Here is a 17,309-nt window from a genome sequence, read left to right as displayed (position 1 = left end):
CTAATATTCCCCGTGGTAAATTTCAATGAGTAATATGCAAGTTCCATACACAAGGGAATGTTCAGAGTTGTTGTTACTAAAGCTAGGGAATAACCTCAACTTGGTCATTTCTTGACATTGTTATGCTAAAATTTGGAAATGTATCATGTTACAGGCAAGCCTTAGGTTATGAGGAATGTCTATATAGATAGACTGTTACAGCAGGGTCCTAAAGGTACATCTGGCCCATGTTTTAGAGGGAGAATGAGTTGTATATTGCACAATGTATTGGTTTATTTGGGGCAGCACATCACCAGAGTATCCCCTGTTGCACCCACTTGATGATTTTCCTGACATACATCTTAACTTTTTATTTTTTTATTAAGCTTTTTGTTTAAGATGAGTAGGTAAGGAAAAAAAATTCTTTTTGTTATGTAATTGAATATATTCTCGCTCTTTTCTTCTAAAACACATTTGCTCTTGAATTACAGAAGTCTATATCTTTAATGTTGCCACTTTTTACTTTACAGATGAGGACACAGATTAAGGTTTAGGAACTACTATGATATGCATGCTTGCAAAACAAGTAAGTGGTATGATTTGAACCCAAAGCCTATCAGATGCTAAAACCAGGTCCTTAGGCCATTATGTCTCTATGGAATAATGTATTTAAAGTTACAATAGTAACAAAAAATCACTGCACTAGGGCAGTGAGGCATTTGGGGCTTATTCTTTGGGCATGCTTGTGAGCATTACTTGTGAGATAGCATAAATCAGTCCTGTGTTTTTTTAAGTGATACTGGAAAAAAGTTTGGTGGCACCTTGGTTTTAAGAGAGTTGAGGGAAAGTAAACTAGCTTGAAGCTCTTTGACCTTCCCGGGAGACCAAAAGTCTGGGAGAGTAGTAAATCTTCCAAGAAGCCAGAAAAATAAAATTAAAAAGAAACTGCAGTAATTCCAGGGACAGAATAAGTCTGAATAGGTGTCTTGCACATTTCAGCATTCTGACACTTGGGAACCATGCCAATCATTAAGATCTGAGGTGTTGTCAGAGAAACACATGGACAGTGACAGGTCTCAGGCTGAATGAGAAGTTTGACATTTCAAAGCTGTACTGGCACTGATTTATTTGTCAGAAAAGCAAGTCTGGGAATTGTTTATCGTGCATGTGAATACGTGTGTATGTTTAATACTGGGAAAGGTATACATAGTTGTTCCCCTAAAAAGAAAAGAAAAGAACCCAAAGGTTAAAGTTGGAACAGATTTGGCACAAACATTCCAAAAATAAACACGTAAAGAGTACCAGAGGAAAAAATGATCTTGGAATTGTAGCCATGTATGAAATGCTTAAAAATAGAAATTCTGCAGTAGTTAAGCAGCTAGAACAAACTTTTAAACCAAATATGTTCGAAACAACTGATTTCTGATTATGCTTCTCTATTTTGTTGTGATGTGATCACACCTCAAAATCAAAAGGTATGAGAGTCCTGACATAATTATTTCATTAATACCACCACACTCTCAATATGTTAGCTAAATTACTTATGAAATAAGCCAGTATGACAGCAATGTGTTCTCAAAGATTCCATGAGCTTTAAAAATAAATATGCTGGACCAATAAAAAAATGTGGAAAAAATAAAATAAATGCACCGGAAAGGGAAAATTGTTTTCCAATCTCTTATAATTTGGGCCATTGAGGTGATTTTGAATTTTTCTTTGTCTCAACTGTACTTAGCTTTCTTGCAATTTTAAAAACAACTGATGAGTGGAAACTGGTGAGTTCAACTTACCGAGGAAAAACAACTTTCATATCTGTCAAGTATCTGCTGACATGAGCTTTTTGTCTGCAAATTTTCTATTCTGGTCTCTGGAGGGTGATTTTCATCATAGTCAAATCATTTTTTCTCTTTTTTGATGATTTTGTTTGTAATTCTCTTTTATGATTTTTCTTTATAATTTTATTAGCCACTTTTACATTTAAAGTGCTGCAGTGATAGCCCCCGTATTGGTAGAGAGGTTCAAGCACAGCCAACAGTTGGTTTAGCTGAAGGAAAATTCCCACTAGTCAGAACCAAACTTTAACTTGTTTCCTTTTAGAATAAAAACTTTTAAAAAATGACCTTGCTCTAAAGCAAAATAAAAATGGATAAAACAATGCTTTCTCTAAAGGAAAGGTCGAGGAAACATATGTTCTTTCCAAGCATGGAAATGTGGGGCTAAATTGTCCTAAGAGCAAGTCTTGGGATGTGGGGATTGGAAACCTATAATCAGCAACTTGATTGATTTACAAGTTTCAACTAAGACCAGTTCATTCCATAATCCTGCAAATCCTACAATCTGTTGGCTTGCAGGCTCCTTCATGGACCCCAGACAGTGGCGGAAGCAATGCCTGTGGTTTGGGGGGCAGCCAGATCATCTTCATTCAGTTCTTGGAGGAGGCTCCAGGACTCATGCAGGACACCAAAGAAGGTCTCCTATAAATAGGTGGAGAAGTCATGGAGGAAGTTCTCCAATCCCGGGGTGGGGTGGGTGCAGGTTGGAGCATCTGTATGTTGATATGCCAGTGTTTGAAACCCTAGCTTAGTCTGCTGTGTTTATTCTGTCTTTAGGAGGCAACACAAGGGTGTCTGGGGCTGCCCTCTAGTGTCTGTGATCTTATTGAGTGCGTGGGATTTTCCATGGATAATAAATCTTCCTTGTGAAAAATGACTTAGCCTCATAACAATTTAGGTGACTTTCACAAATGGATATTTGAAATATTTTTTATTTAAAAAAATGTCCAAATGCTAAGGTGATCTCTCCCACATTTAAGAATTTTTATTTCCTTGTTACAGTTTTGCAAACATTGTGTGAAAAAAAAAAAGAAAGAAAAAAGAGAGAGGCTAGAAGGGAGGAAGGAAGGATGGGAGGGACACAGCAAGGAAGTAGCCCATATAACCGCTACTTAATATTTTCCCAATTAATGGCAAAATCCAAATTGGATTTCCATGTCATCCTTGCAAAATTTATGACTTAGCTCACTTGCCTTCCTGATTTTGTGGATTTATTTATTCATTGTTTGTATCCTTTCAACAAATATGAGTACCGATTATATACTAGGCACTCTGCCAGCACTGGAGATAGACTGATGAACTAAAGAGATAGGTAGAGCAGACTCTACATCCACAGGCCTGACCCCAGATCTAACCAATGCTGGATCAAAACTATTCAGGAAAAAAGTCTGTCCCAAACATAAACCAACTTTTCCTATTTTTTTCTTGTTTCGTTTTCCCTCCAAGCAAAACAGTATAACCATTATTTTCATTATTCTCTAAACAATACAGTGTTAACAACTAGTTACATAGAATTTGCATTGTATTATGTACAAGTAATTTAGAAATGATTTAAAGTATATGAGAGAACTTGCATGGGTTATATTAAAATACAACAACACCATTTTACATAAGTGACCTGAGCATCCCTGGATCTGGGTATTCATGGGGATTCTAGAACCAATCTTGTGCAGATACTGAGGGAAGACTGTGGTTTGGGGAGCAGCCAGACCATATGATATAGTGAGGATGTAGGTGCAAAACAAGCAAGAAAACAGATAAGAATATAATAAAATAGAAAAATGTCAGGAGAAAAACTAACAGCACTTTGTGTTAGAGAATAATGGCGGTGGAGGTAAGTTGGGGAATTTTATGAGATACTTTTCAATAGAGAAGACTAAAACCATGTGACCAATCAAAGAATAAAATGGACTATTCATGACATAATTGTGACCCCCCTCATCTAGTTCTGGGAAATAAGAAATGACTTGTCTAGGGCATGGACTTAGAAAAGTCCATTCTTTGCATAAGTCTGTGCACATGAAATGGAGTTAAGATGTTCAGCGCTCCTATAGAATGCCAAATGTCTCCTGTATGGTACCCGGGCATTTCAGCTTCTGTGTAGCTTACATAAAAAGGCTTCCTGGTGGCAGGTACTGTGACACACGCCTGTAATCCCAGCTATTCAATAGGCTAAGGAGGGAGGATTACAAGTTCAAGGCCATCCTGGGCAATTTAGTGAGACCCTGTCTCAAAAACAAAATAAAAAGGGATGAGGATATGGCTCAGTGGTAAAGCATTTATTTGCCTAATATACATGAGGCCCTCAGTTCCAACCCCAGTACTGAAATACAAACAAACAACCTGCCTGCTTCTCATCTGAGGATCTTCCATGGTGATCCATGATGGCGCCTGCCTGAGCTAAGATCATGGCCGTGGTCACTTTAAACTGCCTTAGCCAGTTTGCATACTTAGCAATCTTCAAAAGAATAACTTGAGAAGTGAGTTTCTTGTCTTCTACTTAGATTACCTAAAATATGACTAATTGACTTAAATTGATCTCTCTGGTTTTATTGTTCTGACGTATTAAAAAATGTGTCCTTTCCCCAAAGGCCTTGGGCATGTGTACAAAAAATAGAAATATGACAAGTTAAATTAAAACCAGCTGATGAAAGTTAAAGTCCTCTCATGAAGGAAAAAGGAAAGGCACCAAGCAGTATTGCCAGAAGGAGAAAGAACTAAATTAAATGGATTCATTTAGCCCATTTTTCAACTGGTTGGCATGGAGGATTTGTTCAAAGTAGATGTGAGAGTGATTTCCTATAGAATCCCTGAAAACTTGTTCACCACTACTTATGTTATACCGAACCAGGGAAATAATGGTCATCACAGGGACAGAAAGGATCTAAATCACAGTTCATTTTATGGATTGTTTGTTTAGCACTTAGTTCTGGTGTGACCTCATGCGTGTGCATCTCAATCAAACGAGGTGAGACGTGACCTCTAAACAGAGTTAACATTTCTCTCTTGGGCTGTAAATCTTGTGGTCAGCTTGGCTATGGTTTGATTCTACTTGGAAATCAGTGTCGTGTACAGGTACAAAGTCATCATAGTGCAAGGGTTAAGAGAATAGATTGGGAGCCAGATACAGGGGTTTGTAACCCAGCATAGCCAACTATCTATAGGACCCTAGTCAGGTGACCTGTCAGTTCTCTGCCTCAGTTTCCCCATTTGTAAAATGTACACACCAACAGTATATTACCTGGACTTAAGGAGTCAATCAATTAAAATATATTAACATGTAAGAATCCACAGGAAAAGCATTAATAAATGTTAGTCATTTTGGTTACTTACATTTCTAATTGGTTATGGACTATTTATGGAATGATGTTATCTTTTGCTTTTAATTTCCCACACATGCCTGCCCTTCACCAGGGACCTCAGGGACTCCTGTTTGCTGGAACTTAGCATGGAAATCATTATACTCTTGAGCACAATGCCTGGCTGTCTTGGTTGAGCCTTCTTGGTTAATATCCCTTTAGGTAATAGCAGGGTATAGAGAGGTTACCAAATTATTTTGAATATTGGGGGGTATCATAAATGATGTTTTAGGAATATTCATCTGACAGTTAGTGACTTAGGAAAAATAGAGAACATTGAGTACCCTCTTAGATTTGCCCATATGTGAAAAAATAAAAGTCAAATTGGGATGGCATAAGGCAACAAGGATGTGCAGATGGGACACGTGTTAAGGAAGAGTGAGCAGAACCTTGTGAGTGACTGGCAGGAGACAGCGGGAAGAGTCAACTCTTCAAAACTGGAGCTTAATGAATACCAAAAAAATTACAAAATAGAAATATAATTCATGATGGGATATCATGAAGAAAAATACCCTGTAACTATCACCCAGGTCAAGAAATAGAATATTATCACATCTCCAAAGCTCTAACCCTAACCCTAACCCTAAACCCACCTGTTTCCTCCTCAAAAATAAGGAGTAAAGCATAAATAAAGCATTTGTTCCTAATGAATAAAGTATAGCATAGGTTTGTTTTGAACTTTTTATCTATGGAATAATACACCGTCTTCATTTTTATCTGCTTCTTTGTCTCAATGTATGTTTGAAGTTCATCCATGTTATTGTTCGTATCAATGGTTCATTATTTTGTACTGTTGAGTAGTATTCCATCATATAAATACACTGTGGTTTATTTATCTACTCCCCTATTGACAAAGATGTGGATTGTTTCCATTTTTGTGTTTTTACAAATGATACCACTGTGATATGTGTGTCTCATGGTACTCACGGGCATGGATTGTGATCGGATATACACCTTGGCATGGCATTGGTAGATAAAAGATTATTGGTGATTGCCGTTTGTATTCAGTCCTTTTAATGTGGATGTTGTGTACTAAGTAACACACAGATGGGTTCTGTTATTTGATCTAGTCTGCTAGTCTTTGACTTTTTAAAATTTGTTCTAATTAGTTATACATGAGAATAGGATGCACTTTGACACATCATACATAAATGGAGTATAGTTTCTCATTCTTGTGGTTGTACATGATGTAGAATCACACCAGTTGCATAGTCATGTAAGTACATAGGGTAATAATGTCTGATTCATTCTACTATCCTTCCTATCCCCATGACCCCTCACCTCCTCTTACTCCCTTCTACCTAATCCAAAGTAATTCTATTCTTCCCTAGCTCCCCCTTATTGTGAATTAGCATCTGCATATCAGAGAAAACATTCTGCTTTTGATTATTTGGCACTGGCTTATTTCATTTAACATGATATTCTCCATCTCCATCCATTTACCAGCAAATGCATAATTGCATTCTTCTCTAAGGCTGAGTAATATTCCACTGTGTATATGTACCACATTTTCTTTATCCATTCATCTATTGAAAGACCAAACTAGGTTGGTTTCATAGTTTAGCTATTGTGAGTTGAGCTGTTATAAATATTGATGTGGCTGTGTCATTGTAGTATGCTGATTTTAAGTCCTTTAGGTATAAACTGAAGAGTGGGATAGCTGGGTCGAATGGTGGTTCCATTCCAAGTTTTCTGAGGAATTTCTATATAGTTTCCCAGGTTGGTTGCACCAATTTGCAGTTCCACCAACAATGTATGAGTGGGACTTTTTCCCCACATCCTCACCAACATTTGTTGTTGCTTGTGTTCCTGATAATTGCCATTCTGACTGGAGTGAGATGAAATCTTAGAGTAGTTTTGATTTGTACTTCTCTAATTGCTAGAGATGTTGAATATTTTTTCATATATTTGTTGATCGATTGTATTTCTTCTTCTGTGGAATGTCTGTTCGGTTCTGTAGCCCATTTATTGACTGGGTTATTTGTGATTTTTTTTTTATGTTAAGTGTTTTGAGTTCTTTTTATATCTTGGAGATTAATGCACTATCTGAGGTTCATGTGGTAGAGATTTTCTCCATTCTGTAGGCTCTCCCGTCACATTATTGATTGTTTCTTTTGCAGAGAAGAAGCTTTTTAGTTTGAATCCGTCCCATTTATTGATTCTTGATTTTACTTCTTGTGCTCTAGGAGACATTCTTCATAGAACTAGGGAAAGCAAACATGAAATTCATTTGGAAAAATAAGACCCAGAATAGCCAAAGCAATCCTTAGCAAGAAGAGTGAAGCAGAAGACATCATAATAATAGACCTTAAACTATACTACAGAGCTGTAGTAACAAAAATGGCATGGTATTGGCACCAAAATAGACACATAGACCAATGGTACAGAATAGAAGACACAGAGACAAACCCACATAAATTCAATTATCTCATTCTAGACCAAGGCACCAAAAACATTCACTGGAGAAGAAAGCCTATTCAATAAATGATGCTGGGAAAATTGGAAATCCATAGGCAACAAAATGAAATTAAACCCTGCAAAAAACTCAAAGTGGATCAAAGCCTTAGGCACTAGAACAGAGGCCCTATGCCTATTAAAAGAAAAAGTAGGCCCAAATCTTCACCATGTCTGCTTAGAATTGGATTTCTTAACAAGATTGCTAAAGTGAGAGAAGCCTTTGACTTAATAGGAGCATTTGGTGAATTTACATTTACTATAGTTATTAATAGATTTGGATTTAAATATCTACTATCTTCTATTTGCCTTCAATTTTTTCTAATCATTCCATATTCGTTCTGCTCTCCTTTCTTGACTGCTTTAAACTGTTGAAGTGTGTTTATTATTTCCCTCTGTTAGTTTTATAATTACACAGTTACTATTCTTCTAGATGTGCACCCTTTTCATGTTAAGTTCTACTGTAAGTTAACATTTTACCTCTTCCCAGAAATTTCCAGACACTTTAGAATATTATAATGCCATTCTTGAATTAACTGCTATATTTTAATATATTTTAATTCTCAAAATTGAACACCACAGGCAATTACCTCATACAAGCAATGCTTATTTATATTTTCTCACATGTTTATCATTTTTGTTGCTCTTCATTCTTTACTGAATTTTTTTTTTTTGTGGGGAGTACTGAGGATTGAACCCAGGGCGCTTAATCTCTGAGTCACATCCTCAGCCCCTTTTATTTTTCATTTCGAGACAGGGTCCAGCTAAGTTGCATAGGGCCTCACTAAATTGCTGAGGCTAGTTTTGAACTTGCCACTCCTTCTGCCTCAGGCTCCTGAGCCACTGGGATTATAGGCATACAACACGGCACCGGCCTTTCTTCTGAATTTCTGCATGTTCATTTGTGGTCATTACCCTTCTAAGAACATCCTTTTGGTAGAGTTTACTGAAGATGAAAATGGTTTTATTTCACTTTTATCTTTGAAAGATGTTTTTAGTGTGTATATAATTTGTGGTTCACAATTTGTTTGCATTTATTTATTTATTTATTTATTTATTTATTTATGTCACTCTGAATATACTACTCCATTGTTGCCTCTCTGCCTTCCTTCCTTCCCTTCCTCCCTCCCTCCCTTCCTTCTTTCTTTCCTCTTACCTCATTGTTACTTTGAAGGTAATACACAATTTTTAAAAACTGCCTGCTTTTCATATTTCCCTTTGCCCTTGGTTTTTAGTGGCTTTAATATGATGTATATAGTTGTGATTTTCCTTTTAGTTTTACTTTATTCATACTTCTAGAGGTAAAGAACTTCTTTAATCTATGAGTTAATATCTCTTATGGTTTAGAAAAAAGTCCCTTCTATTAACAACAGCTTCAAATACTGTTTCTGCTACATTATCTCTGCCACCTATTGACACTCCAATTCATGCATATTATGCCTCCTCATAATACAGCCTATATTTTTTTATACTTCATCTTTTAAATTCTGCTATTTTCTCAATATTTTTTTTCTGATTTTTCTCCCAGTCTACTATCTCTGTAATGGTGATGAATTTGTTTGTTAGTAAATTAATCTATGAAGTTCTAATTTTTTTTTTTTTTTTGGAACCAGGGATTGAACTCAGGGAAGCTTAACCACTGAGCCAATCCCAAACCCTTTTTATTTTTATTTTGAGACAGGGTCTTGCTAAATTGCTGAAGCTAACTTTGAACTTGCAATCCTCTGTCTCAGCCTCCAGAGTCATATGATATAGCTCTGCCATTCAGAGCTGCAATACTGAGAGCTGCAACACACCACTCAGTGGTAGTAGGGGAGAATTGGACTTTGCCAGCTGCGACCCTCAGAGCTGACACAGGTGGGCATCCCTTGCTATGATTAATTAGCCTGCAGCTTGCACAGGCCCCATCTGCCCACAGAAGGGAAGAATGGAGTTTCCTCTCCGACTCTGGTTTCACTAGTCTGATTTCAAACTCATGACCTCAAAGGATCCTTCTGCCTCAGCCTCCAGCATAGCTGGGACTATAGGTGCATACCAGCATTCTTTGCTAGGAATGTTTGAGAAGTCAAAATAAGAAGCATTAAATCAAGTGTTACTGCTGAGAGGGACAAGAAGCAGTGACACCCCAGAAGCAACAATCACAGCCTAGAATCTTACCTTGGTTTCTAACACCATTCTCCAATAAAAGATGTCAGGCTCTCTGGAGAAATGGCCTATTCTAGAACTGGGGCAAGTAATACACAAGTTTAACCTGGTGTGACCTATGATGCAGAAAATATGAGAGGGCTCAGGAACAAATTGATGGGAGATGTCAAAGGGATGCAGGAGTCCCCTGAAGAAGCTTGCAATGCCCAAGGCTGGAACAACTTGAACAACAACATAAACAATACATGAATGATAATGAATGATAACTCAAAATATAAAATAAATATCCATAAGTTCATCCTGATATAAGTAAGTCACTGAATAAATAAATACATGGGGAGATTAGACAAATTCCTATACTACAGAAAAAGTTTTTAATTTATGCAAATTCTTCCCCATCAAGGAATGGAGCATAACACCCCATCCCTTAAAGGTCAAATACACCTACAGACTTCCTTCCAAAGAATATAATTTGAAAAGGGAGTAAACATGCTAAAGGTGAACATCATTAGCAATAGGTCCTGTTGATAACCTATCCCTGATATGATGTGATGAGAACAGCACTTTACCTCTGAGTTCTCCTCTGACAAACATGTAACTCCAGTTTAACAGAGAAAAACATTCAACGAATAGAAATTGAGAGACTATAAAATATATCAGTATTTCTCATAAGCATCATCAGAAAGAAGCAAAGTATAAAAAATGTCATCATCTAGAGGAGGCTAAGGAGATGTGATAACTATATATGAACGTGATACAGGGACAGAATCCTGAGACAGGAGACTAAAGGCACCTGAGTAAGGTCTGTGTGTTGACTAGTGATACCGCATTACCCTGTAATTATATGGGTTCATTAGTTGTGACAAACGTATTAACTCATTTGAGGTCCTAATAACAGGGGATACTTGGTGCAGGATACATATGGAAATTATGTGCCCAATTGCCCCGTGATATATGTAGGAGATTGGTAACCTGCAGATACCAGAATCTGTGGATGTTTGAGTCCCTAATATAAAATGGCATAGTGTGTGTGTGTGTGTGTAAGCCACATAATCCTCCTGTATACTCTGAATCACCTAGATTACTTATAATACCTAATAGAATGTGAATAGAATGTAAATCCTATTTAAATAGTCATTATACTGTATTGTTTTGGAAAAAATGACAAGAAAAAGAAGTCTGTACATGTTCAATAGAGATACCATTTTTTAAAGAATATTTTCTATCCTTAGTTGGTTGAATCCATGGATGCAGATCCCAAGCATATAGAGGGCCAACTGTATATACCATGTTTCACAAATCTTCTGTAAATCTAAAACTATTTTAAGGTAAAATGTTTAAAGCAAATTACATTTTTCATATGACTTTTATATTTCTGAATATTCCAAAGAGAATATTCATTGCTTTTTCTTGGGAACAGAGTTATTGTTTGTTTTGTTGTTCTGTTTTTGTCTCACTGAGCAGGACCCATTATGTTCTGGAAGAAGCCCAGCAGATGAGGAAGGTTTGGGGGTGGGCAGGCATCTGTGCATGAACGGGGTAGCCCCATAGGCTACTCTGACAATGCATGGACAGTTCTCTTGCTTGGAACTTCTCCATGGTTGTGTCCCTCTGTCTTTTAGTGGTCAGTCTTTCTCTCCCTCTATAGAGAATCTCTGGAAATCCCTGAGAACAATATTTGCTTTTAGATGTTTTGGATTAAATCCTCTATTGTCTTTTTCCTTTGAATCCTCTTCTTCTCTCTTTTCCCACAGAGAAACTCCCAGCATTTCCATTTTAAGATTACATTACTAAACCAGATGATCCATCTTGATCCTTTGCTTCTTAGCCTGAAAAACAAAAGAAAAGCTAAAACATAAAAAGTAAGTGCCTATGCCGTGGGATTTAACCAACACTTCTATCTCTTCTTTTCCAGAGCTTGTCAGCTGCATTGTTCCAACAGCACTCAAAGTAGATCGACAACTCCAAACCTCATTCCTCCTGGATTTTAGTGCTGGCCTTCAACCAAGAACTTGCTCCAGCTGTGCCGGCCCTCTGGTTTCCTTAACTCTTTCCTCTTCTTTACTCTGGTTTTGAGATTTAGAGAGAACAAGAGAGATTCACTCATTCTTCCCCCAACTGTTTACTAAACATCTATTAAATGCTATGCACCTAGGTATAGCAATGAAGCAGGCAGGGACAGAGAGGTGGCATCTAGTGGTTGGGTAATAACTATGGAGTACTTATTACTTTGCAAGATCTATTTGCATGTATGATTTAACTTAGTCCTTATGATGTCAGCACTGTTCTTATTGACATTCACTGAAATACAGATACCACTTATTGACTTTTTTGATGTCCTATGAGTGCTAAGTGTGGAAGTACAATGTAAACCCAAAGATGCAGATTCCAGAACACTGATTTCTAACTACTCTAATTCCAATAATATGTTTCTTTTGAGTAAATAAATATAATACTATTTCTTTCTCTTCCAACTATGAAAAAATGGTATGCTAATTTTCAAACTCTGCCTTGTCTTCTTATTACTATTCTAAAGAAAATGGTGTGTTTGGTGTTCACTAGTTCCTTATGCAGTGTCCTTCCCCTGTCTTTTGCAGGGGTAGAGTTCACTGTTCCCTCTCTTCTCATCTCATTGTAGGCTATCAGGTGGAACAGACCCACCATCAAGTCTATGAGCAGACTGTGATTGGCATGAGTTAAAACAACGTATGTCATCTTCTGCCCATATGATTGGTAGGGTTGAGATTAGTGCCTCAGGTATAAACCAATCAGTGCCTGGCATTCAAATAGCCGCAAGAATTGGTTCAGGCTCAAGTAGCATATAACTAGGGTTGCTGGGAGATAAGGCTTTTGCTTGCAGCTTTCAAAGAGGAGGGCAATACTGACAGAAGCACAGAGGAAAGCTTGGAATGGAACCACCATTTGACCCAGCTATCCCACTCCTTGGCCTATACCCAAAGGACTTAAAATCAGCATACTACAGAGATACAGCCACATCAATGTTCATTGCTGCTCAATTCACCATAGCCAGATTGTGGAACCAACTTAGATGTCCTTCAGTTGATAAATGGATAAAGAAACTGTGGCATATATATACAATGGAATATTACTCTGCCATGAAGAATGATAAAATTATGGCATTTGCAGGCAAATGGATGAAATTGGAGAATATCATGCTAAGCGAGATAAGTCAATCTCAAAAAACTAAAGGACGAATGATATTGCTGATAAGCGAATGAGGACATATAATGGGGGGTGGAAGGGACTAGTGTTAGGGTTAGGGTTAGGTTTAGGGTTAGGGATAAGGAGGGTGGTAAGAATGGAGGAAGGAAGGACTGTATAGAGGGAAAAGAGGGGTGGGAGGGGTGGGGGGGGAAGGGAAAAAAATAACAGAATGAATCAAACAACATTGCCCTATGTAAATTTATGATTACACAAATGGTATGCCTTGATTCCATGTACAAATAGAGAAAAAACATGTATCCCATTTGTTTACAATAAAAAAAAAAAGAAGCACAGAGGAGTGGAACCAGAGTTCTAAATGGATCATGCCTAACTTCTGCCTCACTCCCTGCTGGACCTTTTGGTTAAGTGAGTCATAACCAAATCACTGGAGTTTTACGTTCATTCCAAAGCATGGCATCTGATACAAATAATTTGTTATATTTTAGGCATACAAACACTAAATACTTAAGTAAGTCTTTAAAAAACAAACTTCACAAGAAACAAAACCATAAAAAAAGATTTTTTAATTATCCAGGGGGGTTTTAAAATATCTTGAGAATATTTGCAAACAAATTTGAATCTCTAACTTGTGAGGAATAAAAAAGATAAATAAAATACATGTAGCCTGAGTGATTGCTTTGCTTCACATATGAAAACAATCAAGATTGTGAGCGAGTAGTTGGAGGCCAGATGTAACAGATGCTCACTTAATTGGTCCTTGCTATGCTGGTTTCAGATTGTAGCATACAATTGTCTTGGATTTTGTTGCTAAAAAACACTCCTGTTTTTGCCAAACAACCCTGTTTTGGAGATTTGCCACGGCAAACACAGAGAGTTAGCCATGAATGAAGGTTTGTGCTTCTAGTGGTACTACAGGATACCACTGGATTATAATAATGTGAGAGAGAAGACATCAGTCTTCATGTGTTTAATTTATTGCATGTTCCTCACTAGATTTAAAAAGCACAACTTCATCCTTGATAATTAGTAATAAGAGGGAAGATGACAGTGATGTAATTAGGACTTAAAAAGACGTGGGAAGTTGCCTTCTCCATAGGAATGTGTGCCCAACGAGGGACATTCCTTCCATGTCCAATTTAATGTTCCACAGAGATTTTAGCCTATGTGGGACAGAAAGGCAAAGTTAATCAAGTATCAGTTGGGATGTATCACACTAAACTTTTACCAAATTGGGAAGATGGAGGCTGGAGAGGAGTTAGCTCCCTAATCTGAGATAGTCCTTTATGACAAAAGCAAATAGCTTCCCTATTAGCTTGGTTGGACCAAGATAGCACTGGAGGAGGACATAGTAAAAATGGGAGCTCTCTCTACTCTGCTCTTAGAATAAATATTAACAAAACAGAAGTTCGCCTGGCAGTGGTAAAAACAGAAATTTTACTTTCCATGTTTGTTTCTTTTAACGTTAACTCCAGTTATCTGACAGATGAGACATGGATAGACATAAGCCATAAATTTTTCCCTTAGGAATAAGATGCACGTGGGTCTGTGCTCTATTTTACTGAAACAAATGAGGGAGAAACTCTTGTTGACTGTGAGATAACATCACAGGAAAGCAGAGTCAGGCTTGGAACAGATCATGCTCTAAAAGTCTGTTTTAGGGACTGTATGGAACCTTGAATACATTTTCTAATAGAAACAAATATGATCATCAGAAATTCAGCCCACCTGATTTGCTTACAAGGGTCTCAGTAATGCAACAGTACGTCACAAAGCCCAGCTCCAGTGTGTACAGATGTTTCTGGGGAAAATGGTTCAGACTTGGCTTTCTGTCCTTCCTGGTTACAGTGGGAATGAGGTGCCCCTTGGCAGTTCCATGGAGCGGGGTGGCAAAGGTTGCTGATGGCTGGAAGTGGGCAAGGATGTGGGGAGGCAAGGGAATAGGACTGAAAGGGATGGGAGCCTTAGCAAGTCGGGATAAGAAAGTCCATGGCTCCAAACAGAGTGTGCCTTAGTCCCTGCTTATGATTTATCTCTTTTCAAAAAATTCTTTTCATCTACAAGTAAAACAGCAAGATGCAAACTTTGCCTAAGGTGACCTCAATTGACAAAGGAAATAATGGGGCGTTAATTCAACTCAAAGAGTTGTGGGGGCATTGAACTTGGATTCCTCTGACACTGTGAACTATAGAACTGATTTTATTAATGACCAGAGAGTCCTATGTATTGGACAGCACTTATGGCCATCCAAGAGGAATATCAGAACTGAATAGATACTGGGGGCTAGGCATGTGATACTGTACGTGTCCAGCGTTCAGGAGGCCCTGTCCATCCACAGTACCACATACAAACCAAATGAACGTTAAACATTACCCCAACGTGGAAATCATTGCAACAAAGGACTGACTATCATTTCATTTTTTAAAATTTTGAGGCAAAAGAAATTTGACTTCTTAATAAAATGTGTAAGACTTACAATTTCTTTTGTTTTTATTTATGATTTTTAATTTAATTCAGGTTTTATAGCAGGAAATAGACATTGATTTTCCATGCAAAACATACATACACATCTCTTGTATATTTTGTGTATGTGAATAGACCTATTTACAATGAAAATAAATTAGATAAACTTTTTTTTTCCTTGGGAGCGGGGTCATAGTTTTCTTTCATCAGCTCCTCAAAGTATTCATGTCCCCAGAAAGTCAAGAACGCTGCTGTACAAGGAATAAGAGTATGATTAATTATGGGTTCATTTATAGTTATAGTGTAATGGGTGGTTTTTACAAGAGCTGGAGATTTTTTAACAGCATCTAAAATGCTGACTTTGCACTGTGGATGTGGTTCAGTGGTAGAGTGCTTGCCTAGTATTTGTGAAGCACTGGGTTCGATCCTCAGCACCACATATAAATAAATTTTTTTAAAAAAGGTATTGTGTCCATCTACAACAAAAAATATTTAAAATAAATAAATAAATAAAAATAAAATGCTGACTTTAGGCCTCACTTGTCTAAAAGTACCAAATGCCTCAGTTCTATTTTAGGATGACAAAGGCAAAATTTAAGCATACTTGTGGTGTTTTACATTCATGACTTAGCAGTTTATTAAGAAAGAATAGTTATAAGAATATAATGCTTATATTACAGGTATTGAATAAAGGCACATGGATGTATAAAGGATGGGAGTAAATGATTCCTAATTATTAAACTATTATTAAATACTTGGTCCAGACTGTCATTTATAGAAATCAGGGAGCATAACCCTTTGTGGCTAGGCATTCTACCTTCCATGTTCTTTGGATTCTTCTCAGGAATCAAACTCTCACTCTCCCTGTTTTTATACACATCACATCTGTTGCACATCCGAGGAAGATAAGTATTGGTGTTTGTCTAGTTATCTTTCTTGTCCTTTGAACATCCTTTCTCAACGTCCTTTCTCTTCTTATTAATGCCACCTACTCAATATTCTTGTGATTCTCTCCAGTGTTATTCCCTTTGTCAATATCCTAGAAATTCTCCCCGGAACCCTTTCTGCTTGCTATTTCATTGTAATCTTTGCTCACTTTTCCATTTTTCTGTGATCAAAAATCCTCCTTAAGGAAGGAAGGACTGTATAGAGGGAAAAGAGGGGTGGGAGGGGTGGGGGGGAAGGAGAAAAAATAACAGAATGAATCAAACAACATTACCCTATGTAAATTATGATTACACAAATGGTATGCCTTTATGCCATATACAAACAGAGAAACAACATGTATCCCATTTGTTTACAATAAAAAAAAATCCTCCTTAACTTAAAATCAGCATAGTACAGTGACATAGCCACATCAATGTTTATAGCAGCTCAATTCACAATAGCTAAGTTATGGAACCAACCTAGGTGCCCTTCAACAGACAAATGGATAAAGAAAATGGGGTATGCATACACAATGGAATATTACTCAGCTATAAAGAAGAATGAAATTATGTTTGCCTTTAAATAGATGGAACTGGAGAATATCATGGCAAATGAAATAAGCCAGTCTCCTCAAACCAAAGTTTGAATGTTCTCTCTGATATGTGGATGCTAACCCATAACAAGGGAGCATGGGGAGGGGAAGAACAGAAGTTCATTGGATTAGACAAAGGGTAATGAAGGGAAGGGAAGGGGGATGGGAATAGGAAGGACAGTAGATTTAACTGGATATAACGTTCCTATGCTTGTATATGATTATATGACCAGTGTAACTCCACATCATGTACAAACACAAGAACGGAATCAAAATTGGAATGGGTTACACCCCATGTGTGTATATTGTCAAAATACAACCTACTGCTAAATATCTTCATTGTGATTTTAGAAAGAAAGTTCAGAATTTCAGGCT

This window comes from Sciurus carolinensis, chromosome 12 (assembly GCF_902686445.1).
Source record: "Sciurus carolinensis chromosome 12, mSciCar1.2, whole genome shotgun sequence".
NCBI lineage: Eukaryota > Metazoa > Chordata > Mammalia > Rodentia > Sciuridae > Sciurus > Sciurus carolinensis.
This window is presented reverse-complemented; position numbering follows the sequence as displayed.